The sequence below is a fragment of the Solea solea genome, chromosome 5 (assembly GCF_958295425.1).
Source record: "Solea solea chromosome 5, fSolSol10.1, whole genome shotgun sequence".
Lineage (NCBI taxonomy): Eukaryota > Metazoa > Chordata > Actinopteri > Pleuronectiformes > Soleidae > Solea > Solea solea.
The window spans coordinates 17,620,195-17,647,861 of NC_081138.1; the positions used below are offsets into that span (position 1 = coordinate 17,620,195).

General features: G+C 38.1%; 1 long non-coding RNA gene across 2 annotated transcripts; it reads left to right on the plus strand.

The window, feature by feature from the left end:
* Window positions 1-27,376, plus strand: LOC131460008 (uncharacterized). Of its 2 annotated transcripts, none has more exons than XR_009240312.1 (4): window positions 1-138; window positions 364-406; window positions 5,983-6,106; window positions 27,257-27,376. It is a non-coding gene; the product is annotated as an uncharacterized LOC131460008 (long non-coding RNA). The 2 variants fall into 2 exon arrangements; XR_009240311.1 differs by lacking the exon at window positions 27,257-27,376 and adding an exon at window positions 24,859-25,372.
* Window positions 27,377-27,667: the final 291 nt, after the last annotated feature.

The window sequence follows — 27,667 nt, forward strand, 5'->3', positions numbered from 1 at the left end:
CTGCAAATAAACACCAGAAGAAGAAGTTGCTTCCTGTTTAGCTTTGTAATGGAAGGCATGGGCCATGGGTGGCATGGCCTGATGCTAGCAGTCCACATCCATGATCCATACACTATGAACCAACGTAGACGCAGTGGTGTAAGTATTTTTGTTTGATATTACTTAAGTGAAAGGTAATATATGTATTAAGTTATATGTTAAACAATTATGTTTAATTAGTTATTTAAAAACAGTTAATTTACAATTGTTTGTAAGCCAACCATGTTACTCCTGGCCACTGCAACTGAACATAATCTGTATTTCTGAATGTAATGCACATTGTAACATTTATTTTAACACATTTTTTACTTTGTTTTTCTCCAGCATGTTCCAACTCTGTCAACACACTGCAGAGAACAAGACACTGGTAAGGTATCCTCCATTTTTACTTCACATAAAAAGACATTTTCCAAATACAGTTATGTTTTAAGCTTTTTTTAAGGCACAGCTTCACCAAAAAACTTCAGTCTACATAACACTGTTCTGGGTTCTGAACAATATCCAGTACCCACAAAGTTTGAACTTAATCAGATAAGTGGTTCTGGAGTAAATAAAAATACAGGTTATTGGTTGAAGCAAATCTGTTGGAAAGGAAAATCATAGTTTTTTTTTTTTTCCCCATTGTGCAGAAGGTGCTGTGGGGCATGTTGATACAAGGAAACTGTGTGCCTGGCACTCTCTGTGAGAGCCTACGTTTATATAATTTATTAGCACAAAAAATGCTATAGGATCCTGTAGAGCAAGCATTGATTCACAGTTAACATCTTTTCAAATCCATCCAAAACAAACTAACACAAATTAATTTTCTGTCAGACATTCTTATTTATAAATACCAAATTTGAAGAAATTGTAAATCAATGAAGGCTTCAGAGGAGTGTTTTGTTTCCATGCATTCCTTTCATGGCCTTTTCAAACTCCAAACTTCACCTTCGCCGTTCAGCGTACCTGCTTTCAAAGCACAGTCATGATGTTTCCAGTCTGTCTCCTTTACTGAGGCAAAAGTGAATGGATTTAGAGAGGCAGCTTGGACTGAATAAAGATCTGCGGTGCTTGAGGTTATAGCAGTGGTGAATGACATCCCATAATGGCACTTAAAAGGGAAACTTGCATCATTAATCATCTCTTCCTTTCATACTCTTGACACACAAGACAAGGAAATCCATGTCTTTCTGAGCACAGACAAAAAATATGAATGTTTCCCAGATTAATCCCCAAAGAACAGAATGGATACTCTTTAAGGGCATGTTTTCCAGTCATCACTCAACGGACTAAAATGAGCCAATTATTTCTTCTACAACAGCATGCCAATTAGAGAAATGTCTGCTCTGCTCCATTCAGGATATTGCCATGTGGCTTGTTTAAGATGCTGCCAGACAACATCTTTTCCAGACCAAATCTATTAATGCATGATTTGGAGAGTGGGAACATAGACTGTCATTGTTTGTTGTTAGCGGGCCTGTAAAGAGTGTTAGATTCACTTGCTTGACACCAACCTCTTTACCCCGCAATCCTATTATCAGCTATTTTATTCAACATCGGATTGTGATGTTGAATGAGGCATGTGGCGTTTTTAAAATAACCATTCTGTAGAAGCTCATACCCACCTAATACGGTTGAACCGATTGTGACTGAATGGCTGTCCGTCACCTTGTTTACATCTTGTTTTTCGTCTTCTCTCTCAATTAAGAACAATAGTATAGATGTTTAAACCTGTGCATTTTATTATTTTACTTTGGTAAATACACAAACAAAGCTTTGTCGAATTAATTTAAGGAACTGCATCTCTATATATAATATGAACATTACACAATAACACTATATATGTATGTATATATATATATATATATATATATATATATATTGTCTCATTGTTATTATACTTGTTGACTGCAGGACAAACCAGATGCAGATTATTCAAATTATTCTAAAAAAGGGTCACAGTCAGATGTATGTGTTTGTCTTGATTAGACAAGATTTCAAGTTATGTGGAAGAAAACTTAAGATAAAGATACTTGGTACACTCTCATAACATGCATACCATTACAATAAAACCCTCTACGTTTTTTCTTACCTCATTATAAAGTGTTCCCCTAAAATTTCTAAAGGTGTATTTTCAGTATTGCTCTAGTTTGACTATCATCTTATCTCTATCTTATTTGGTGTGTTTCTGTTGTGAATTAAACATGGTGGTAAAACAAATCTCAGGTGCACAATGGACACACTTTGTTAAAGATCAGTGGTAAATATGAATTAACAATAGGTCAATCCAGCTATATTCTGTAAGTAGCAGTATCGTCTATGACCTGACTTGCACAGTAATTTAGAAACTGACAGAGACTAAGAGCACACATATGCGCAAGGACTACTGTAACTGGCCCAGAGCCGAACATTTATGTGGTTCTTATTATAAGAACCAAGCAACTACAGTGTTTGTCTTAAAGTTTCCAGAAAAATCCTCGTTTCCTTTTTCACTTAATTATTAAGTTATGCGAGGAGAGCAAAAGGGGGTGAGGGGGAGCCTGTGGGCAAACAAATAATAGTACCGTTCATGTGAACTGAATCCACTGTGTTTTGGAGATTTCAGTTCACTGCTGTTGGTTCACTGATGTCATGCTCCACTGGTCCACAGGTCTAACACACTCTCCACCTGAGAATTTTTTTTTTTCTGCTCTGTGATGATATTGTAAGGTGGTAAGGTTGTAAGGATCTTATTGTTAAATTGATGTGTTTGTAAGCCTTGTTTAGATTGAACAGAAGTAGTGGATTTAGCCTGTAAGCTGGAGGCTGCAACTGTACTCTCTGTGTATTTTCAGCAGTATTTAGGCAGCTGCTTTTGACGCAGCTACTTTATTCAGAGTGTTTTATTTTTCTGCTTTAAAGAATGAACTCCATTTTTATCCTATTTTTGACTACGTATTTAGCATTATGAGTCATCCTTTGAAACGGTAATCCTCTGGTCTGAGAACCTGATTGACAGCTCGGCAATTAAAGCAAACTTTATTCAGTGAAATACTTGTTTAACAAAACCGAAACATCTGAATTTTAACAGATGTGCGTTGATAAACAAAACCAATTATTTGCTTTGCCAGCCGTTAGGAAAAGCACCCGCGTTAACCACTCGATCTTTATGTAATGATGAGATTGCGTTAACAAGCATATACCACAAAGAGAACTATCAAAAGAAACGAGACGCACAACCAGTTTGACAAATGGTGTGCCTGTGAATAATGGGATTTTAATGATGTGATCTCTGCAAGCATCAAGCGCAGGGCGAACAAAAGGATGAAAGGTTCTCCATGTAAGACCTGTAACTAATGCCATGTTAGAAACCATCTGCCTCATACTTGTCCAGGCTGTCATTTCTGATTCTAATCCAGTGTAACACAACACAACTGGAACCAGTTCTGGGACACACTGCTGCAGGCTGTCCACTGCTGACTGGGGCAGAGCTGCAAAATATCTGCTGAATTACAAATCCCAGATGGTAATACCAGATGTTGTGCATGTGTCCTAGAGGATGTCAATATGCTGTATGTTAATATTTGAATATTTAAAAAAACAAAACAAAACACACACCTTTTTTATGTTAACTGTGGATCATGTTGATGTTTTTCTTGAGGGTCATTGTTTTGTTTTGTTTATCCTCACCATCAATGGCTTTTCCTGGCAGCTTTTTTTTGCTTTTTCAGTGAAAATGTTTGATGAAGCCAAAACAAAGAGCTAAAAGTAGAGTGAAAATCAAACATGCAATATAGTGGCTCCATCCAAATGTTGCTGTTGTTTCACACCTGCTGAGCAACCGCTGGCAACTGTTTTTGCCATAACAACTTCAAGTGTCTGTGTTGCATTTACAGCCCCGATATAAGTGTCTGTCTGTGCAGGTTTAAGGTGTGGGAAGGTTGGCAAGAGTCACCAGAGCAGATTTCTTTAGGTGCTGTGCAAAGTGGAAAAATAAGTTTATATGAGCTGCAAAAGACGTTTATTTGAAAAATCGCCTTTAGCTCATTTGTGTTAATAAATGCTTGCCTTGACTAAAACCCAGCTATGCATAATCTGTTCACCCACTGCGCTCTAATTCAGGCAAGGTAAGCTGGGTAATTAGGTTATAATTGGCTTGCTTACAATCAAATTAGTTCTTTGGCACATGCCTGTTCCTTACAGCTTCTATTAGACAGTAATTAGTCCCACACTTACACATGGAAAGACAAAATGGCTGTTTTGTTTTTTTTGGCTGTTTTGACTGATATTCCCCTCATACCTGTGCTGTAGTAGAGTAAACAGTGGCTTGCTTTATATCTTGCATGCATGACATGATCAGGAGGAATATTTCAATTTTGCGGTTGCCTCTATTTTGCTTTCAAAAAGACAAGGTCGCTGACATGAATGAGCTCCATACTCAAATAGTCAGCGGTTATTCATACAGTAAATTTAACTGAAATTAAGAAAATTGACACTGACCTTTGAATAAGAGTGGCTACAAAGAATGTAGGCCATGATATATTTAAATATCTGTAAAGCACAGAACTGTCTGTGAACATTTTAAAGTAATGCCATTTAATTAAAGCCAGACTTTTATAGGAAATCCTAATTAAAAACAAACAATGTCCAACTCAGGCAGCTCCAGGTGAATGCTGAGGGGGACTCATTTTAAAATTCTTATTTCTTGGTGCATTATACTGATAAATTAATTTAGATAGTTTTTTCACTTTTATTTTTTTCACTTCTTTTACTCTTAAAATCTAAAATCTCTAAAACATTATGCAGAGCTGATTATCTTATTATTGCTATTCAATGTCATTGACAGATCAATATTTCTGAAGCTCTAAAACATGCATGAAAAAAGTGTTTAAGTCACCGAGACAAACGAGTCTCGTTTTGCTGCATTTAGTGCCATTTTATCCGGTTCAGGCGTCTCGATGGAGTTTGCGTGTTCTCCCCGTGTGCGTGTTGGTTTTCTCCGGGTTCTCCGGTTTCCTCCCAAAGTCTAAAAACATGCAGAGGTTAATTGGACACTCTAAACTGACCGTAGGTGTGAGAGTGAATGGTTGTCGACTCTCTCTTCGTTGGCCCTGCGAGGGACTGGCGACCTGTCCAGGGTGTTACCCCGCCTCTTGCCCTATGTCAGCTGGGATGGCTCCAGCTCTCCCGTGACCCTCATGTGGAGGATGAAGCGGTACTCAATGAATGAATGACCTGGTTCAGCACAAAGCCACAAACATATCGCTGTGCAGAACCACATGAGGCTCACAATAACAAAAATCAGTATTCTCTAACAATTTTCACATAGCCATAAAGACATAAATATTTTACAGAGACAAATGTGATATATATATATATATATATATATATAAAATACTGTATTGTTTTGCTCATGCTTTATATTTACACCATACAAAAGTACAGAACTGCATACTTTTATGTAGACGATGCCTTCAAGCCACAGCAAGTTTTCTATGATGAGAGCCCTTCAGTGTGAGGTTTACTTGAAAAGCAAGCATTCTGAACAGGAAATCATACCAAATCACAACATCTGAGCCCAGTTGGTTTGATTTGGTTGGCTGCCCTCTGGTCTGATAACATTTGCTTTGAAAACAGGTGTGACCGTGTGTTTTGAGGAACGGGCAACCGAGAACGTTCTTAAATTAAAATTTTCAGGAAAATCAGCATGTTGTCCCATGTAAATACCCCACATTTTTACCTTGAACCACAGGTGTCTCTGTCCTTGTCCTTTTAGCTTGACGTTAAGGTGAAGTAAACATACACGTGGAGCTCACCTCTCAGTGTGTATCGTGCTTCCTGTAACAGTATTAACCCCAAACGTAGGCCTCCTGCAAAACCATGATATAAACAACTCTTTTGTGCATGCAAAAATACATTACTCAAAAGTCAGAGATTAGTAAATACTTAACTGATATATATGTGTATGTGTATATTTTTTTTCAGTGATTACACAGTGGTGGTGGTCACAGTAGAGGTCTGTGAACCATCTAAGCAGTTTGCCATTCATCACTAATGCTTTCAATCACCGAGTGCAGCTGAAAACAATCTCCGCTGTGAAGAGTCTTGGGTAAGTGGATGCACTGTTGATTACCTGTAACCACTCATAATACAAAGGCGCAGCTGTTTACTCTTGGTTCTGCCCATGGAGACATTACTCTTTCTCCAGGTAAAAAGATGGTTAATGAAAATAAAAAAGGAAACGTGCAGGATAAGAACATGTTTTACACAGAAGATCAAATTTGTATTTTACACACACAAAAAAAGGATGATTTTCGTTGGTGAAAGCCCTTCAATTTTGGAACACGCTTTGTTTGCATTTGCTCTGCAGTTTCTCTTTTTTTTTTAGCTTTATTCTCTTAGTTTATAGCGTTATAACATGAAGCCACAGGTTGAGCTCTGAGCTGCCAGGAAGTGTTCTTCCTGGTTGTTTGCTTGTAGAGAGTTTCATTTTCCCCCATTCAGGATTAAAGAAATGAGTAACTATTTTCTCTGGGGAACTGATGTTTATCCTTAGATCTCAAATTCCAACCTTTCAAAACAGGGCATGACTGACCTGGAAGAGTACAGATGCCTTCTTTATTCTGAAACGCCAATCTCTCAGGATGGGGCTGTAGCAGCTGAAGAGATGAGGAGTTTCTTTCTTTCTTTCACTCTTTTGGGGAGGTGTTGAAGATGCTGTTAAAACCTCAACAACCGGTCTGCTTCATCCGTTACTGTATCCAATTCACTTTAATTGATTCCATTTTCAGTGTTTTGGCCCTTTTAAAACAGTTAGATGTTAATAGGGTTGGCAGAATGCCTACTTTATCTCTTTTGTACTTTGGTGTGTGTGTGCGTGCGTGTGTGTAGTAAGAGGCAAAACAAAAAAAACCCCAAACAAAGTGGAGATTGTGCCGTTAAAATGCGTCTCGATAGCTCAGCCTGCTGCTTAATTCCTCTCATTTAAAATACATATGACTAGCGGTGAATAGGACATGGAATAGACTCCACAGTCATTGTCATTGGCTGTGTGCTGTGTGGTGTGTGGAGTGAAATGTGTCACTGTACTCCACAGTGCTTTGGGATAAACACAAAGATCCCCCTCTGGGAAGAACAAAGGGGCAGGTGCAACTTCCTTCTTGCATTCACTCGTGTTTACTATGTAAAACTGACACTGTGTGCTCCAAGACACACAACCGACTGTAAGCTTATCTTTCATCAGTTAACACACTTACATAAAGCTTGATTTTACATACTCGGCTATCGGCAATGGAGAGATCAAATGCTTAATGCCAACAGTTTTGAAGATTAAGTGCAGAAACGGATGAAACTTCCTTGGGTTGCTGACTCTAACATTGTCATAATTGACCCTCCTTTAAGACGCCCCTGTAAATCATCTTGCCCAGTCAGTATAAAAGACAAAGTAAGACAAAGTAAGACATTAGGGGCTATATTTTAATGACCTAATGACATGATGTAAATCACATTTGCATTAGTCTAAATCCCCTTCTGTCAGTTTAACAGCCTAAAATAATTTTGCTGCTCCAGACGCATGGTTCAGAGGAGTTGGACTGAATTTCCTAATTATCACTTCACCCCACAGAGTGAGAGTGAAGTATTGTTTTTAGGGGCTCTGTGTGTCTGTCTGTTTTGTTTGTTTTTTCCGCACTTGCCAATATGACCAACAGAGGCCGCCAGAGGCTTGCTGCGTGAGCCATCTCTGATTGCCTTGTTAACAAATGTGTTTAAGGGCACCCCATACTTTCATTTGTTGTGTGTTGTGCTACATGCAACATGTGCAGTGCAGTGTTTACCTACACTTGTTGGCATCTGTACCATCGTGGACATGGTTATACTATTTATGTCATGCAGCCCATAGACCTCTGTGACTCAGGGATGTGGAATCTGGCACAGCCTATAATCATCTCCTGCTCACTGTTATTCATGTTAATCAAGGTTACAGCTTACTGTTATAAGGGGAGATTTGCCAGGTTGTAAGAGAATGTTTCTCTACAAAGAAAAAACAGAGCTGCTCAGGTTTTTTTTTTTTATGTTTTGCAGCTGCACATCATTATCATTATTATTATGATAATATGAGCTTAAAATTACAGCAAAAATATCAATGTCCCTATGCTCTTCTGCTGCCTCAACAGAGTGCTGCTCTGCCAGCATGCCTGACTGCTCCTCATGGTCACTCTGATGGGAGCAAGAATATTTGATATTTTATAATGTGAAAATGCAAAAATTACATGGACACTTATGTTGTGCCCTGTCCTTGGGCAGAGTTACAAATAGGGCCGGATCTTTCAAATCAGACCTTGACAGAGCTTCCTCTTACAAATTCGCTTTTTGAAGTTTGGATTTTTAATTGAGACGCCATGTCTCCAACTGATGATTTGTCCCACATGTTGTTCAATGATCCAAGTAGGACTTTTGTTGTTCCCATTGTGCCTAACTCAGACACCAGTTTAAATATGTTCATTACATTAGTGACCTATAGCTATGGTAACCAAGTTGCTGTCAAAGTAAAACTGCCTGTAGATTGATTCCCAATTTCACTTTCCTGTCTTTGCTCTGCTGGCATTTTTTCCCCACAGATTTTCCATGACTCTTTTATGACACCTATATTCACGTCAACACACATACTAGTTGTCTTGTCAGATTCATAGTTCCCTCCCCCTGGTGATGGATGATTTGGGACTGAGCTGAGCTGACTCTGCGTTTGTGCACATACATCTGGCTGGATCCTGAGCAGCTGAGGACTGTACAGTGAGCTGGTCGTTGTTATTTAGAGTCTCGTTTCCCCGTGTCTGCGGAATGAAGTAGCAGATATTATGTAAAGCCTTGTTTTGACAGCAGCAAAGAGCACATCTAATGTGGGCTAAGGTCAGCGTTTCTGCACTTGCACTGGGATGCTCCATTGAATTTTAAATTCTCCAAACTAATGGTTTTTCATTTTACACGTTTTGATCAATATGTTTATTTTCAAACTGTTTGCTAAATGACCTAATAATGCTTTTTTTGTGACTCTGAAAATAAGCTTTTGTGGAGTGTGGGTCACTTGTCATCAAGACCAGTTAAGTCGAGCAAAAAATAGAAAGATTAAACAAAGCCCTGGTTTGACTTTCGCCTGCAACACAGCTGGTTGCCTCTGAAAAGACCAATGGCCAACTAGTCATTTGATAAAAACCTTGTGATTGTTGTGGCTCACCATCAATAATAGATGGCGTGTGGGACTGGCTTTGTCTAGATCAATGGTAATGTTGCACTGGCTGGTCAACAATGCTTGTGTGGAGTAGCCTCAGTGACCTGCAGTGTTTGGCTGTTGTTGTGTTTGAGCAGCAGCAGGTGGCTTGCATCCTTGAGTTTTTGTTGCTTGTGAACTTGAGCCTTCTTGGCACGTCCACAGAGTCCCAGGACACTTGAATGATCAGGTTCAGCTTTCTGTGCTTGGATCTAGTTGCATCATGAAGTGTGGCGTGTACATCTGTGACCAACACTTAACAGCACACATTTCTCCAGGGCGAACTAAACTGTGGTTTGGTTCACGCTCTTGCACCTTTACAACCCAAATGCTATTCAAATAACGGTGTTATAATGATGCGGTATATTCATTTATTTATGAATAGTTCAAAAACATTTATCTCCAAACAAATTCAAACACATTAAACATTCACCGGCTCTTTATTTTTTTATTTTTCATCCAGCCATAGTGAGAGCCTGAGTGCAGCCATGACCGAAGAGTTCAGATATGGTGCGATGAAGGATGGATAGATAACGCAGTGCAGCTTGGGGCTCACTTATAAAGTTCAAATTATTTCCAGGTTGCTGAGAAGTTCTACAACCCCTTATCAATAAATCCTGTCAGTTGCAGCAGCAGTTTGTTATGACGGATGTATTTATTCACCTGACAAGCAGAACTACCTCTCAATTACAATGAGTATGCAAGTTATGAGGCAGTGCTTCAAATGCAAACATCTGCTCGCGCAGAATGAGGGCAGGTATAATTAAAGTTTTTGGAAAGAAAATGGAAAATGAATCCCCTGCACCAAAAGTGAGCGCTGCAAATACACTGCGGAGTATGTTTTTATTAGGGCTGGGACTTTGTAGTGTGTTAATTTCGATTAATTAATAACATGAAAATATGACGCGTTAACAATCAACGCATTTAATCATACTTTATTTTTACACTCCAGGCAACACTTTCAGTTCCTGGTGTAGCGATCACACCGATGCACCAGATGCGCTGAGTGACGTTAGTCAACAAAGCTCCATGTGGAATGTGATGGTTGACAGGGATGAGACTGCGTTGCTTGGCCCAGTGGATGGAAAGTTTCACTTAAAAAAAAGAAAAAAAAAAAAAAAAAGGTTGGATGGAAGCGTAGATAAGAGCACGGTCGTGTGCAAATTATCCAACATTGAATTTGGCGCACACAAACATGTCTTCTAGACATTGGAAGTTTACAAAAACTAAACTAATGAACCTGATTTTGTTTTTGAACATATTGTGTCTATGAATAGGTTCAGTCATCAGTTTGTAGTTCAGTCAGTTTTAATTGAAAAATGTTGCTTCCTGTGTCAAATATTAATGTGATTAAAGTTTGAATAATTAATTACAAAGCCCCTAGCTAATTAGATTAGAGTTCCAGCACTAGTTTGTATACAATGAGCATTCACTAGAGATGACACACATTGCTGCTTCTACACATGTCGTATAGTCATCATACAGACACTGTGTGTTTTTTTTTTTTTCTTACTGTTGCAATGTCTGGTGGGAGGAGGTGCGTGGTTTACTGTGAGTATTCCAGTGTTTCACCACCTACATAGATTGGCCACAGGAGATATCTGAGCTGCTTCTGTTTATTATGAAATAGTTGTCTCATCATTGATCTGTATCTCATTATAACATGATCTGTAAATCAATATAACATGCTCTTTTTTTTTTTAGTCTAACCATAAGTTAAAACCTTAAAGTTGACTTTATTGAATGATCGTAGGGGAATGTTTAGGTCAGGGAGGGATGGAGCCCAAACGTGGAGCGTCTCTGTATGCTTTCTATGTCAAACTAAGGAGCAACGATAGGATACACTTGAACAATATGAATGCTACATTGTTTAAGTGAACGTAGTAAATTGTGCAATTTTTGATTTCTGCTTATTTCTGCAGTTTAATGGAGCCTATTTTGTTATTTGTTGCATTCCCCACACACATGATGTAGTCTAATAATGGTCCACTTTAGGAAGGAATAGTAATAACTGCTTAGTATTAACCACAAGTATATGATTCTGTGACAAAAAAACACTAAAGACTAATCCAGCTGGTTTATGCAGCAACTATACATTACCATTAGTGTGTTCACACAGCCAGAGTCTTAAAAGGGGATTTAGTGTGTTCATACATGCTCATTTCTTTGTTCATAAAGAAAATAATTTGTTATTTTCACCGCTGAAAATGTATCTTTGAACTGTCTACATAAACTACTATAATGTCCCACAGATCTGCTGCTTCTCCCAGAGCTCAAAGGGATTTTTCATCCTCAACTGGGTAAGAGAGGGAGAGGGAGGGAGGGAGAAGTAGGTCACAACAAACACTGTTCTTGTTAACAGAACATGTAAATAAATACATATACCCACACTCAACTAATCAGGAAAACAATTACACCCCCATCTAAAATGTTCCGGTGCACTGCTGTGAGGATGACAAGCAATTTCCCTCTCTTTAATTTTATGTCCCATGGCATCCAGATGAGAAGATTAATGATGCCTTTCAATGGGATTTACAAAAGCTACCCATCAAATACATCGACTCAACCTGTCATCTTTGACAACAACGCTTTATTAAGGCTACCCGTTATTAATTCAATTCCTATTCCAAATCATTGCAGTGCATAATTCCCCGGTTCCTCCCTGATGGAAATACATTTTATGGACTGAAGACTTTACAGAGAACAGAGGCCTTGTAGTGTCTTCACTCTGAAGAGACATGACATACATTTATTGTCATGTTTTAAAACGGAAACAGAGATTTGTCCTCACTTTATAGGCTCGCACCATATTTCTTCGTCCCTTTGTTTAGTGTCTTCGGACCAGCCGCTTGTGTTCTTCCGAGCGCCGCCAAATCTGACTTCAGAACATCAAATGCAATTGAAGAGTGCAAAAAATTCATATTCCCGCTGCCATCGAAAGTAAAAATCAGAGCGCGTTTCAGCGGCGAGAGGAAATCACAGCACGCTAAATCAATCTTCTACATTGTGATGAGGTCATGAATTTCAGCGTATATGAAATTGTCAGGCGGCGGGAATGTGTTACATTGTGGTGATAAAGAGAGCGGGAATGATGATCATGCGTTTTGACTGGAGGTTGCTGGGAAAGGTGGGACCCTGACGAGAACAGAGGCAACGTTACCTCTTTGCCCCCCTCCACGCAGGGCAATGAAAAATCCATCTGCATTGCAGCACGTTGCAGTTCGGTCGCTTCAGACATTTGCAGTTGTCACTGGTGAAGATGAGCAGGGAAACTATAACTAACAGACTTTGGATGTCTTCTAAACACATGCAGACATGATGGGTTTGAAGCATTTTATGTGCTCATGAAAACACAATCTTGCCGAATCTTACCTAATGGCCTTCAGCTGGTTTTCTACCTACCTTTTACTTCAGATGCATTAGTCTATGTTGCATGTTTTGTTCCATTGTTGTCTGTGATTTTTTTTTTCTATAACTATTTTTGTTTGTCTCAAATGCTTTTAGAGCATGTTTATCTTTTTTAATATGCTCTGACCAGGGTTGCATCACATTAGCTCGTTCTATTATCTACGATCACAAAGAAAGCATTCTATTCTATTGATGCAATTATAAAGAATAATTTCCCAACAAAACTGTCTTTGCTCAAAAAGTCAACAAAATCAAATTGTACCTTTTGTACAATGAATAATATTTCACATTTTTTTTAAATCTGAGAAAAAATACTGCTTATCAATGTGGTTTTTGGTCTAACAGAGAAAAGCTCTACAATTTTACATTTGACTACATTAACAGCTGCTGTAGAAAGTTACTTCATAATGTGTGTCATGATTTTAATGCGCTAATAGACTATAAGGCAGTGCTTTAAGGTAGGTTATTCCACCTGCATAACAGCATAAAATCCATTCAACCTCAACCAATTGCAACAGAAGTTGCAATTCACACATTAATAGACCACAAATGATTATCCATTCATAAAGTCTATACATAGATAATAACATTAATTCCCTGCTTTATTTTTATTATTATCGTTATTGTTGTTATTATTATTAGCCACTGCTTTTTACTTGAACATCATTTTAAATGCTGCATCGTTGAACCTCAGGTGAGCGCCAGGCCAGATGCAGATCTTATCATGAAACTTTTGATTGCAAGTCTCCTGATTGTCAAGTTTAATTTTCCAGAATGACTTCAGAATAGAGTTCGCTGGCATCTGGCCGGAACAGCTGCACACACACACATAATTGCTCCTCCAATTAATTAGCGGCAAAGACGAGACCTCTACATTATGTGTACACTTTCAGATGGTTGGGATGGAAATCATTATTTACTTTGACTTTCTGTATATGAAACCCTCAATTGACCTTTGGTGGCTTATACTTAACGCATTTGAAATAGTGGATTTTGCTTTCTGTGGTATGTCCTCAGTCAGTGGTGACATGACTGTTGTTTGTTCGTCTTGGACAGTGATACATTAGCATTGCTACATGCAGCTACATTTTATGATATATATTAATTTTTGAACATTCATGAAACACAGAATGTGTGTCCTGTTTGTCATTATGGCAATAAAGATACAGTCTGTAGTTAGTTGTGGTGTCTTTTCCTCCAATATCGTGATAAACACAGCCATTCTTTTTCCAGATTAATCAGCTCGCAAATAAAGTATTAACTGACCTGTCTACCTGCATGGTTCATTATGATAATGTTCTGGGTTTTACATGTCGTAGTCTAAGCTGTATTCATAGCACTCTTGGCTTCTTCTGCATGTTTTGAAGGCGGAGCTTTGATTAAGACGAGCAGACGGGAGGAAGTGTAATGTTTCGCTTGTTGCAGTGTAGCTGGCTATTTTAACCTTTTCCAAACTCCTACCACACCACATTTTGTCTTTTTTTTCCCCCTAGAAAATGTTCCTTATTGATGGCTATCCAGATGTAATTTTTCATGTCCACAGTCTCTATTATTAAAGAGAGCAAAGTAGATACAGGCTGAAAATGAACCCAGTTTCCACAGATCTTCCAAATGCTACTTTATGTCCTGACTTCGTATTTAGATTCAGTTTAATTAACGATTGCTCCAAACACGTGTTTTAATTCACATTCACCATTCTCAGTAGTGTTATTTATTATACATTTTTTATAATCCTCATTATTAATTCATGATTTCTTCACTGATCAATACATACTCTGTAGCTATGGTGTGTTACGTCTTTGTAATATATTGATGTCGGACATGTCACCTTGTATTATAGTATAGTATATAGTATTCGGAGGTCATTGTGGAGGAAATGGGTGATCACAGTAACCTTAAGCTGCCTGCTGATAGTTTAACGGGGCAGCAAATGTAGAAGTCTTTAGGTTGTGAAATATGCAATCACACACATCCTATACTCACCTGAGAGAAAGGCGTTACTTGACTGTTCGTCTCCCTTTCCCCACTTAATGAATATCTTGGGCCTGAACAGCCACAGTAAACTGTAGGTTTTGTGGTCGGACTCTCTGTTGTTGCGTGGCCTCCTGCGTAGTCTTCAATAATAGGTTTGCACTGCATGAGACGTGTGGATGTTTTATTCACTTGAACACTTTTGAAAACACCACACAGGTTGATGCAGTCCTTTGTTGAATAAATGTAGTCTTTGTATGCTGTGACAGATGTGTGAGTGTTTTTTGTTTTCTTTTAAAGATCAGTAAAACAGAGGTCACCTTGCTGAAACAGTCTATAGTCCTTGTGAATTAGATTGCTGTGTCAGAAACAGTATTTATCATTATGCTGCTTCACAAGAAGTTCAGATTATACTGAAACAACAGTGAGCGCCGGTGTTCTTCCCGTATGCTGATGGAAGTGAAACTGATAAATCCATTCCATTGCTGTAGCTTTGAGGAAAACCGTTTGCTCGTTGTAATGTTCTTATTGACGAGTTGTTCTGTTTGTACATGCGTGATTGTATGGCTACTCCATTGGCGACATCTCTCTCAACTTCGTTTGAAACACTAACACTTCATAAATGTTCAGCGTATTATGTTCGTTCGAAAAATAAACAAACTCCTTCATAGTTTTAATAACAGCCACCGCAGCATTCAAGTCACATCATTAATTAAAATATTAACTCAATTAACAGTAAATAAAACATTACGTCAGTACATGGAATGTTATTATCTTGTATAATGTTACAAAATATCACACATGATCAGATCCGTGACGAATTTAAATTCAAAACACGCTTGTCATCTCGTTGTCCAGTTTAGCAGAGAACTAACAACCCCCCCCCCCCCCCCCCCCCTTTTGGTTTTATTTTTCATTATTTATACGTGTTCCATGTACAGATTGGAGCTCCATCTTGTATCCAGCCTTGTTGAGAAAGGAGCCACTATGTTACATTACTGTAACAGAGACAAAGGGGCAATAGATTCACTCAAATATGACTAATACTGCAGCAGGAAGTAGTAAATATTTGACCTTTAAATCACCATGCCATTCCAGAAAAGGTAGGAATGTGATACAGTATGTGGGAATACATGGGATAAATGTGTAAAGTAAGAGTCCCTTGTAATTAAGATTATGTTCCAGCATTTTAGATTTTGTTTTTGGAACTAAATGCCCAAAATAAACTGTAGCACTCCATTATCTCATGCCACTGTATGAAGTGACAAATGCCATTAAATGCCAGACACATGAACAAAGGTAAAAACTACACATTATATTGATGTTTTTAATTATTGTTGATCACAAGTTGGGGGGAAAAAAAGTACAGTTGTTGTGCTTGTTTTTGACTATACTGTAATGCACTGTACAGTCTGTTTGTACTTGCACACGTGGTGATAAATGATAAATGAGCACTTCTTTCTCTGTTGCTGTGTTTCTTTTTCCAAGTGAGTGGCCCCGTCTGATCTGGCTGTTTCACAAGTCAGCAAATCTGCTTGTTACATTTAACAGCACGTGAAGCAAAATGCCACAGACGATGTTAATTATACTCGCTCATAGTCACTTTACAAGCAAATTTTATTTGTCGGCACACATCAGTGGCATTTATGCCGTCATATAAATTGCTCCTTTCTAAATAGTTCAAAAGACATTAAGTCATTATACGACCAAATTGAACAGATCGTAGAATAATATATAAACATAATGTTGATTTTAGGCTGGTGGCGGCTAATATCTGGCTCACTAAAACCTCAAAGGAGTGTAGTTAATACTCCACAGCTGTGCTGGTTTTAATAGACCCAGCATTTGTTAAACAATACCATCAGACAAGAAATCCAGTTTTGATGGTTTGGTATCTTTGAGCAGTCCAACACTATTAATTGGTCTCTGAGCAATTGGAACAGTATGAAATACATTTTAATTACTTCCTGCAACTGTGTTTCTCTGTATTTCCTTGTCAGTGACAGTTTTTATTTTTATGTTATTTTATGTCTTGGTCTCAAACCCCAGTTGTCAATGTGCCCCATAATATGAATATGTCATACTTTTGTAATCTCTTTAGAGCACCAACACATATGACACATACCATACTGTTTCTTTTTTGTTTTGTTTTTTATAAGAAATAGAACAAAAAAAAAAAAAACTGAGGTATATGAGTGTTATAAATAATCCTGTGCCCCTGCATATTACATGAGTCCATGTGGAGTACTACACTCAAGGGCTAATAAGCTGCTCGGCAAGCAATCAATGTGCGCATCATTGTTTGGGCCACTTTTTGTAGAAGCTGTCAGAATCTAAGAAATATATAAGGGCAATTTGTGTAGAAAATGTCAGCCGGATCACTTATATGTTTTTCTTGATAAACCAGAAATGGACAGTTTGTCTATTAGTAAGCCCGACTGCCACCCATGTTTAATGCAGGAGCGCTGTTCAGCTCGGCGCAGTCACATTTGGGATTCTAGGCACTGCTTCTTGACCAATCTGTGGTTAAATAGACAGCAGTGTCCAGAGCTCAGATGCAAAGGTCTCCTGCCACATTCAGGCCTGAGAGCACATCACCTCTACCCTTCTGCAAGTACACTAGCTCCCAGGTAAATACCACATTCATATTAACGCACTTCTCCTTGTTTACAAATCTCTCTAAAGGCCCTGACACACTTCCTCGCACATGCCGTTCAGTTTGGGCATGCGTTGTCCATGTGCACAATCCAAAATATGGGCTGCATGCGCAGCTTGCACATTGATGACACTATTCGCGTCATGTGCACGGTGCGTGTTAGGTCAGTAAGCGCTGTGCATGGATGTATACCACCGCCTCAAGGCTCCACAGTCACTCACTACATATCCAATCACCTCTGTCTATACTCTGATCCTGATCACTCCAGCCTCTGGAATGTTTTCCTTCTGCCCCAGTGCACATCTGTTGTTTCTTTTAAGTGGCAGATGTGAAAAAACATCATTATCATCATTATTATTATTATTATTATTATTATTATTATTATTATGAGCCGAAAGGAAGAGCAGTATGTTCTAAACCACTGACCGTTAATGTATTGAGTTGCAAAGGCCACGGATGAATACAACAGAAGTAAACTGCTGAAATATGACAAAGACTAGCACCACTTCACACAGTATGAGTCTAACCCTTACCATTAAAGCACCAACACAGAAATTATCAGATAACACAGGGAGCGCATGGCTGTAAGTTCACACCATTCAATGTGATCCTCCACACTTTCAGCTTGATTTGGTGTTGGGCAAAGACCTGCTTGAGACAGAGGTGTAGAGAATGTAGAAAAAGAATCACTGGCATTAATATCTTTATTTATTGAGCTTCATCTTCTGAGATGATTTATGTTGAATGTTCCTTTAACATTGTGAGTTCTCTTTATGGTGGTTTGTAACCTTCCTCACTCATTAAGCTTTGAACATACTCTGAACGCATTCTTCACTGCGTTACATTTGGATCCCCCAAAAACATGATAAACCTTTTCCCAGAGTGGCTTTTTTCATGCTAAATAGATGCCAGTGCAAACATTAGCTCTCATCTGCTACTCGACCGACTGCCGAGACGCTTTGCTTAACAAATTAGGAAGGAAAACTAAATCCATATATCAGTATTTTTTTTTTTTTTTTTTTTACCCTGACCCAATTCTACTTCCTTGAATTCAGCAGAGGGAGTGATCCTCGGCAACAATTAATTTAGCGGAATTAGAAGCATTAATTACAACAGAAATATCTAGGAACTCATTACTGTGTTATAGATAACATTTCCACCGAGAGTCAACCAGCTGAACTTTAAATGATAAACAGTGGTTTACTATGAAATGCTGAAGACACCATTCTCACTTTGACTTAATTGAACACGCACAGGACACTGAATTAATCCATAATTAGCAAAGAGCCTTTAATTGTTCTTTAACGTGATAATTCAAATAAATGTAAATACAGCAGCTGTTGGCATCAGCTGTGCCACACTGGTTGATGTACACTAATTGCATTTCATCAACAGAAGTGCTTTATCATTTCAAGTCACACTTTACATTACACATTAAGTCACATTATTATTCATTTTATGACTTCAAGTTTTTTTTTTTTTTTTTTTTTACTGCATTAAGGAACTGTTTGGATTGTGGTTTTTGTATTTATTATCTGTTTTGGTGGTGAATCCGCAGGGAAATGAATGCAGCGTATCTGTATGTCAGGAGGGAAATAACTGGAGATGTAATGTAGTAGCATGTAATTATGCATACAACTGCACGAGAAAGGCTCTGGCTGTCTCTCCTGTGGATTTGACATTAGTGGAGGCTTGTATATTATGTGCAGCTGGTTGTGGAAGCATGGCCGTGTTAAAAGGCTAATCTATTTGACCTTTAAGTTGTGTTTCTGTTTTAGATATTATTAGACTTAGATTGAGTCTGATTGCATCTCATGTCCTATTACTGCGTCGGTTGCAGGGGATGCTTTAGAAGCCCGGTCAGAGAGAGAGAGAAACACATAATTCAATGTGAATTTAGCTGCTTGACTGAATGACAACAGTCTCACCTCATATCGTCTTCACATGGGTTCAGTCAGTCATGACCTGTTGCCGTCACTTAAATGCAGTGGGTTGCCCTTTAATGTCATTTCTAAACTGTGGGGTAGTCCTATATACCTCCAGTGGGTTCTGCTGCACACAGAGTTGATGCATGAGTCAGATACAGTAAATGTAGCCTACTGTCTGCTGACTTAAAGGTCCAGTGTGTACAATCATGATGAAATTATTTTAATCTGGCAGAAATTGAAGATAAAATACTTAAATTTCCGTAAGTGTACAGTCACCTGATTGTATGAATAGTTGATTTTCATTAACTCAAAATAAGCTTTCTATTTTTATATCAGGATCGGGGACTCCTGTGAGGCTGCTAGTTTGGACCACTACACAGCCCACTGTGGACAAACTAAACATCTTTTGAGATCTGATGCTAACTGAAGGCTACACAGGTTCTCAAATACACTTGGAAGGGAATGTAAAATAAGGGATTTTCACCAATGAATGTTGCAAAATTGAACACACTTGCATGGGAGGAGACCACAGCATGGTTCTGAAGACCAAAAACAGAATCCTTCCCTAAACCACAGTAAAACCTGCGCTTCCTGCATTGACCCCCGCCACCTTTTCCCCTGTGAATGGTAACATAAAAATTAAGCTAGTATACATCTGTGATGAGTTACACTTTACCCCAACAGGCAATGCTCTGACCATAAACACTGGCTCTAAACAAGCCAGCAATGTATTCACTATTGTCTCTTGGGTGTTTGTGTTCAACCTCTATCTGATCTCAGAACCTCCTCCTCCACGTTATTCCCCCTGCACACATTCCTCCTCGCATGATGTGTGTTTCTCTATCGTGTCCCGTCTGAAAACATAACCCTTGCTGCATGACAAGCCTACAGCTTAGCACGATATAAATAATTGTATTAGAAATTCAATTGGCACAACTTCTGAAGCCTTCCTTGACAATAACAGTCACTTCACTTGTCCTCTTTTTGATCCTGGAGAAGCTGCAAAGGAATCCCAACTGGCCCAATGCGTTTCTAAAAAAAATGTGTCTTTTTTCTTTGCTTTTGTTTAATGTTTGACAAGATCTTTTATCCCCTATGTTTGCGTCTTCTGTCAGCCCTCACTGCAGAGAATCAGGTCAAACCATGATGTCTCGATGGACAGCATCTTCCTACATCACGTGTGTAAAGCTGTACAATCATGTCCTCTTTTCTTTTTTCTTTTTTTTTTTGGAGGATGGCCATGTAAGTGTCTGATTGATTACATTGGTTGACACTATGAAATAAGCAAAAATATGAAGTCTCTGTTTTACACCGTTATCAGTCTGAGAAAGATTGGTTTTAACAATACATGTATGTCAGTCTGTTTTAATGATATTTGTCCATCAGGAGTTATTTATAGCTGATAAGAAAAGCAACAGTGATCTGTGCTAATGGAGACATTTGGTCAATGATCAACTGGATGTGGCTGGCTTGTGTTGTGATTTCCGTCTTAACCGCTGATCTCTGGTGGGATTTAGAGTGAGGGGTAGCAAAGTAAATAGTAGTCCTGCCAACCAATATCGGTCCACTGCTGCTGCCTGTTTCTGTTTTACTCTTTATGATGAAAACGCAGTTTCTAAAAGCAAATCCACATCACAGCAGAGCATTATTATGTCTGTTTTGTTTGTATGTAGGGCTACATTTAAAACGGCCAGCAGATTGGAAAGAGAGTGCTAATAATTGGATAAAAATGTATAAATTCTGTGTCAGTCTATTGAATTCCATTAAAATGTATGGTGACAAATAACCCAAGAGACAATTTTCTTCTGAAGAAATAGGTCACAGATTCAATTACAGTCACTGAAGCATGGACTCAATCTATCATGCCAAATTAAGTGCATTTTAGCAACCTACTTTTCTCTTGGAATTTTATAGACACATGCAGTCAAGTGGAGAGATTCGGCTGAAACAAAATTATATCAGCTTCTCTTTCTTTTTCCTAGTTTGTGGTGATTTAAAATGGTATCAACAGTTTTTTTTTTTTTTTTTTTTCTTTCCCCAACCTAGAAAGCTGGTAACTCTGGGTGCTGTGTTTTTCTCTCTCTTTCTTTCTCTGATTCTTAGTCTTATTAAAGATTTGCCACAAGCACTAATTCCTGCCAAGCTTCAACGGCTGTGTAACACAAAGGGAATTTAATTACATCATATATTTAACCATGTTGAGCGTGCTCTAGATTATTAAAAACATGTGTTGGTGGCTTTAGATGATAATTTATATCAACATGTTTTTCCCCAATAATCCTAATATTTCAAATTCAGTGTGGATGCAATTATACGTTATACGGCTTATTCTACATGTTTTCTTTATTTAAAAAGAATCTGCTCATATAAGTTTGTTTGTTTTGTGCCATCTGGTCCACAGCAGCCAAGTGTAAATCCAAAAATAATAAATACAAATAAATAATTTTTCAACAAATTGAGTCAGTTACATTAGATTATAGTAACCAGAGTATTGGGGGAAGCCAATTGGCTGTGACTACAACTATAGCTTTCATTAAAAAAAAAAAAAAAAAAAAAACCTTTACTTTATGTAGTTCCTGGAATGAAATTTACATTAATTCAGTTAAATAAATAAATAAAGCAACAACTTGTCCTCATCCAAATAGAGTGACACCTTATTTTAAACCTTCAGCATTCTAATACTAAAACAGCAAAAAGTATAACATACATAGATGACTGATTCATTAATAAATGATACGACTTGGACACAATAGATTATTAGTAGGTGGTAAGGATTCTTCATATTATGGGCAGTCATAATTCCAGTCAAAAACATAACATAAACAAGTGCTATTACTATTTATTACTATTACTGGTGTGTTATTATAAATGATGTCACTATGTAACATAGTGTGAAGTTATTATCCGGAAATAACAAAACCGTGTGCATTGTTCAAGGAACATTGCCGACATTTTCAAAGAGGAGGGAAATGGGAATGAATGTTTGCAGTAAAGTGATTAAAATCCTTCACAATGTGGGTTGCCCACATTGGTGATAGTGATCAAAATGCCTTACTGTGAGGAATGATGAGGTCATTCAGAAATAAAAAAGATAATTGAAGTTGGAGACATAACGGAGCACTGTATGTCTATAATTAATTACAAAAAGTCTGTTTAAAAAAAAAAAAGTGTTTAATTAAAACCTTGAATCACGTTGGGTTTTTCATGCACATTGTGAGCAGCGCAGATTTGACTGGCGCTTGGAAATGTTTTCAGTTATGATATTATTTGAGAGTATTTCCGTTTTATTTTTAAAAAAGGCGTTAGGTGACGTGTTGTCAGGTGTTCCGTTTTGGCAATGTGTTTATTAAGAATGAAAACTGGAAGCTCTTCTGTTACCACTTATAACGCTGCTAGAAAGTGGCAGAGACATATTATTATCAAATGGAGGAAACCAGTATAGGATGTAAAAAAAAAAAATCATATATTGTCATGTTCTATCATATTAAAGATTATTCTCCATGAGGTTATATCTTCATAATTAGAAGTGATACGTGTCGTATGGTTTTATGTTTCCCGACGTGCATGAGATGAAAAACAATAAATGTCAAACACTGTAGGTGAATTGTAGGCATATTATTTAATTTCCTTCTGTAATAATTATTATAGTTTTTAATGGTTAAGTGTTCATAGAAGAAGACCAAAGCCAGCCAAATGGCAAGTGGCTTTAACCCCTTTCCCATACATCTTCTCTTTTTTTTATCCAGAATATCTATTACTCATGTTTTATTTAATCTTTAGTGTTGAATTGGCAGATGTATATATCCATAGATTCGGCACCAAAGCCCCACAGCTGTGTTTTCAGCACTGAGCACTCTTAGCATAGCTCAGCTTCATAATCACTTTGCTTTGCCGGTTTAATTAGCTTGAGAAAAGGGAACAAAGTACACTTGTCATGTTTATTATAATGAATAAATGTGCAACAGTATGGCTCTTTTATCTCACTTAAGAGGTTATGGAGGGTTATGGTTAATGAAGTTCTATGGTATTTTACTTATCTAAAAGCAATCTAATCCGGCTCAAACAGACTGTGGCTGCACAGACATTACTTGTTGATATGATCAGTTATTTGTTGGTTGCTGTTTATTTATTGGATTTTGCGAGTGGTCCCCCGGGTTTTGTGCATAGGAAGAACAAGATAAAAAATGTTTTCGGACATATTAAAGCAACAGCAGAGAAGCTCACGTACGCTTGTTTTTCACCATTGAATGATTTGCATTTTATTCATAATGTGTGAATGTAGGTCACACCTTATTTAACCCTGATAATGATCCCATTTCAATGTTGTCATTTGCATTCTAAATGACGTATGAACTAAAACACTGCTGACTATTGATCCATATGACTGATAAACCTTTACATTCTGTTCCATCCGCACAGTCATCCAACTGCTTTAGATTTAGGCTACGTGCCTTGTTCCCAATCTACACAACGAACATGACGCTTTGAGAAAATAAGAAGTGCCTTTTCTTGTCGTGCGTGTTTTGAAACAAGCGCGAGACCCAAACAACTCGCAGTCCAAATCAAATGGATGAAAAAGCCCATGACAGACTTTTGTATATAGCTTTTCTGCAGGAACTTAACTCGAATGCCATTTAGAAACACTCTTAGGGATGAGATAAAAATGTTTCGTAAAACGCAGCTCAGACTCAAAAAAAGCAATTTAACAAAGGCATGAAGTGGATTGACAAAAAAGGGGAGAGATTCACCCACAACTGACACTTGCCTCCAAACCGAAGTGTAGTGACATTCTGCAGCGATAACGCTGCTCTCCTGTCATCATTGTGCCAAGTAGTAATGTTCGCCAAGTTCCTCATTTGCTGCGTAAGCATTCGAATATTCATTATCACAGAAGAGACCAACAGTGACCAAGTGAATGGGGACACCCTTTATCTCTGTTTTCTAATTCAAAATCACAAAGCTGTTTCTCATATTTCAACTGACTGAAGTTGCTATAAGTGCAGAGCAACACTTTTGGTGAAAACTCTTTTGACATTACAGTTTTTGCTTTTTCTTTCTCCTCCGTTTCATCTCAACCTCATACTGTACTGTGTTGGATATTCTCCTGTGGAATACGGTTCCATAAATGGGGCTTTTAATAATTCATGATGCTAGATTTAGATTTGTGCCACTGCTTAGAAAATGAAAATTCTCCACCGTGTTACTTTGCAGAAGAGCTGTGAATCAGCGTTTTTTTTTTTTTTTTCTTTTAAACTTCACATATCGTTGAACTACTTTTTCACCAAGCACAATATACTGGTGATCAAATACCACTTTATATCAAATGCAACAGAGTGTGCACTGAAGTATACATTCAGTGTATGTGCTGTGCCTCTGTTCAGTGATGGGCTTCTACATCAGAAAAGCCTTACACTTACACTGGATATGGCTTCCTATAGAGAACCTGATATAATCTACATATAGTCGCAGAGCACCTAGAAGAGCAGATGCTCTCTCTTTTTTACGTTCCCTGATCATCGACTGTGTTGTGGTCAAACACTTCATTAAGAATGTTATCTTCAATATGTGTGATACAGTATTTCATGCCAAAGTGACAGTGCCAAATAAACTAATAAAAACAACTTTCTCAGCAGACGCGAGTGCCATCATCCATCATTCAGGAGTCATCCGCCCCAGCTTTTCCACTCTACACAGTTGTTGCTATTTGTTTGTCCACTCCATGTTAGGACATTATTCACATTACAGTGTTTGGTGTAATGAATGCTCTTACTAGTGTTGGTTTATGTATCTGGCCTGGTTTCATTTTTATTGTAATGAACATGATTGAGGAATATGCACCCGGTGGTTTGCCGTTTCTAGTCCTAATGCAATGTAAATGGAGCAAAAATAATCTGCAGTGAGTAATGTCTGTTTACGTATGCATCGTGCATTCAGTGTTTGGTTTCCCTTGCATGCAAAGTATTACCTGGGTAATTGATTTTGCAAGCTTCATTAGGCACAATTTGTATATCAGATGGGCTGGAAAAGAGAGTTGTTGATTAGTTAGATCTTCCTTTCGGAAATTGCTTTTTTTTCCCCCCACATTCTTATCTCCGTTGCAACCCTAATGGCAACATACTTTTGTAGTTTTGCCGTGATAATAAAGTAATACTCGTGCATTTAAACAACTTGTTTTGTATTCATACGTGCAGCCGTTTTTGTTTGTTACGGTCATAAACAGTGGAGATAAAGCTCCGGGTTTATTAAAGATAAAGATATGCCCTATATTGCTTCTATTAAAACACCACACACACAGGTGCATCCAGATACATATAAACACCTTCCACTAAATAATGGAACCGTTGCATTATTTGGAATTTCCGTGCTTTTGTCGGGGTGCAGAATTATGTCAAATTACCTTTCGCCCCACATTAACCCCCACTGGCCTGTTATTTCCATGTATGCTTAAACATTCAGCTGCCGTGTTTATGCTAATGAAAAATCAAAATGCTTCAGATGTGGAGGCAGAAAAAGCTTTAATAAATGCAACGTCGATGCAGGTACATGATTGAGGGAACCTCGGTGAGGAGGTCAGTGACCTCCTGGTTATTGGGTCAGTGCATCGGTAAGTTTGGTTGGTTAGGTTTCAACCCTAACCCTAACCTTTTTCCCTGATGAGAAGACGAATAGGGAGCGCGAGTCGTCTTCAACAAGAAGATACTTTCCAGGAATCACATTAATGATTGCTTGAAGAATTAAATCTTCTTTTTCACAGTTTCGAAAACACTATTTGGCTATAGAAATGTTACCATATCAAGGGTCCTCCAGCCTCTCAGCGGTCCTGTGCAGATGTTTGCAAAACCATTAGTGCTTTCACACAACACCTGGCAGTGTAGTGGTTTAGTACTCTAATGGACAATAAATAAATAAATAAATAAATAAATGAATGGATTTCATGTATTGAAAGTGAAGTGGTGTGAGCATTTGCTTCAGAAGAAAGTGAGCAGCTGAAGACATGTATTTTGTAATGGTTCTGCAAAGAAACAGTGCCAGTGTTAAATGCACAGCTACCACACCAAGATGTCACTGATTTAGTGATTTACAAACCAAGACTAAAACTGAATTTCACTATCAAACGGAACATTTATTTTTTGTCGAAATGTGTTTCTCCATTTCATTCTGCTTCGAATAATGGCATATCTCTGTGGTGTCTTACTATTTATAAGCTCAATTTGCTGGCTCATGAGCCAACTTGCCAGCACAGTGTTCTTTCTCCTCCACTTATTAATAATAACTCCGACTTCCTGTCCCTCTGAGTCACTCCATATTCATGATGCTTGACAAACCTGGTCTGTTTTTAATGTGGATTAGGTTGAAAATAAAGGTGGATGCCTTTTATATGTCAATGTTATAGTTTTCGCAAATAACAAAATGCGTCCGCTGTATTGAATGAGGAAGTTCTCTGTTGATTTAGAACGATACCACAGATGTGGCATCCAAATATTACCTCAGCTGGAAACAACCGTCACCATCTCTTGGATATGAGTGGGTGGTGTTTAGTTTAAATGCAGTGCGTAAGCTGGGGTCAGGTTTTGGCACAAAGGACTCTTGATTGAGGCTAAGAAAACTATGAAAGCAATGCCTTGCAGGTTTGAACACATCAGGATACTGTTCTCATAACACTATAAAATCATTTAAAACACAAAGAGTTGCACTTTGCTTCAGATATTTTAGAACTACATGTTACTGGCATGGAACAAAAACACAACACAATTTGCCAAAACTCAACATGTTTTTCAGTACTTAATCTACAAATGAAAGTGGGTAACCTTTCAATATGAACTATCGTCAAATGAGTTCTCACATTGCCGATTATGCCTATCAGCTCCTCTTGACTAGTCGCTGCTTCTCAATGTAGACCATCCATACAGAAGAATGCATGTTCTTAGGTCTCATGATTTACACCACATGAGGTCCAGTGGTAAGAAATGTTGAATGAAAAAAAAAAAAAAAAAAAACACACCTGTCTCTTATTGTTTGTCCACTATACAGGTTTGAGACAACCTAATGGAGCCCACTCTGCTGTGAGTACGGTGCCTCCTCTCTTTTGTGTCATCTTCTAAGTTCAGAACAGGACGAGACATTAACGATGAAGGATTTTGAAGCGTCTCTGGTGAGTACAAAAGCGTTTTTTCGGAACCCATACAGTCATCTGAAAACACTTTAGATAATGGAAAAACTATATAATGTCATCCAGCTTAAATAAACTAATTTTGCTTCGTGTGCCTGTACATAATGTGTGCTGTACCTGTAGGCCAGTGAATCCGTTCAGGAATCATATTTCAACCAGCGCTGCCAACCTGATTAGGACGGCACATGAAATATGTAACTTGACTTCATTTTCCCCTGAGCTATTTTTTTGTCAGATCCTCTTGTCCACTTAGCTGTGCAGGTTAATTGTCT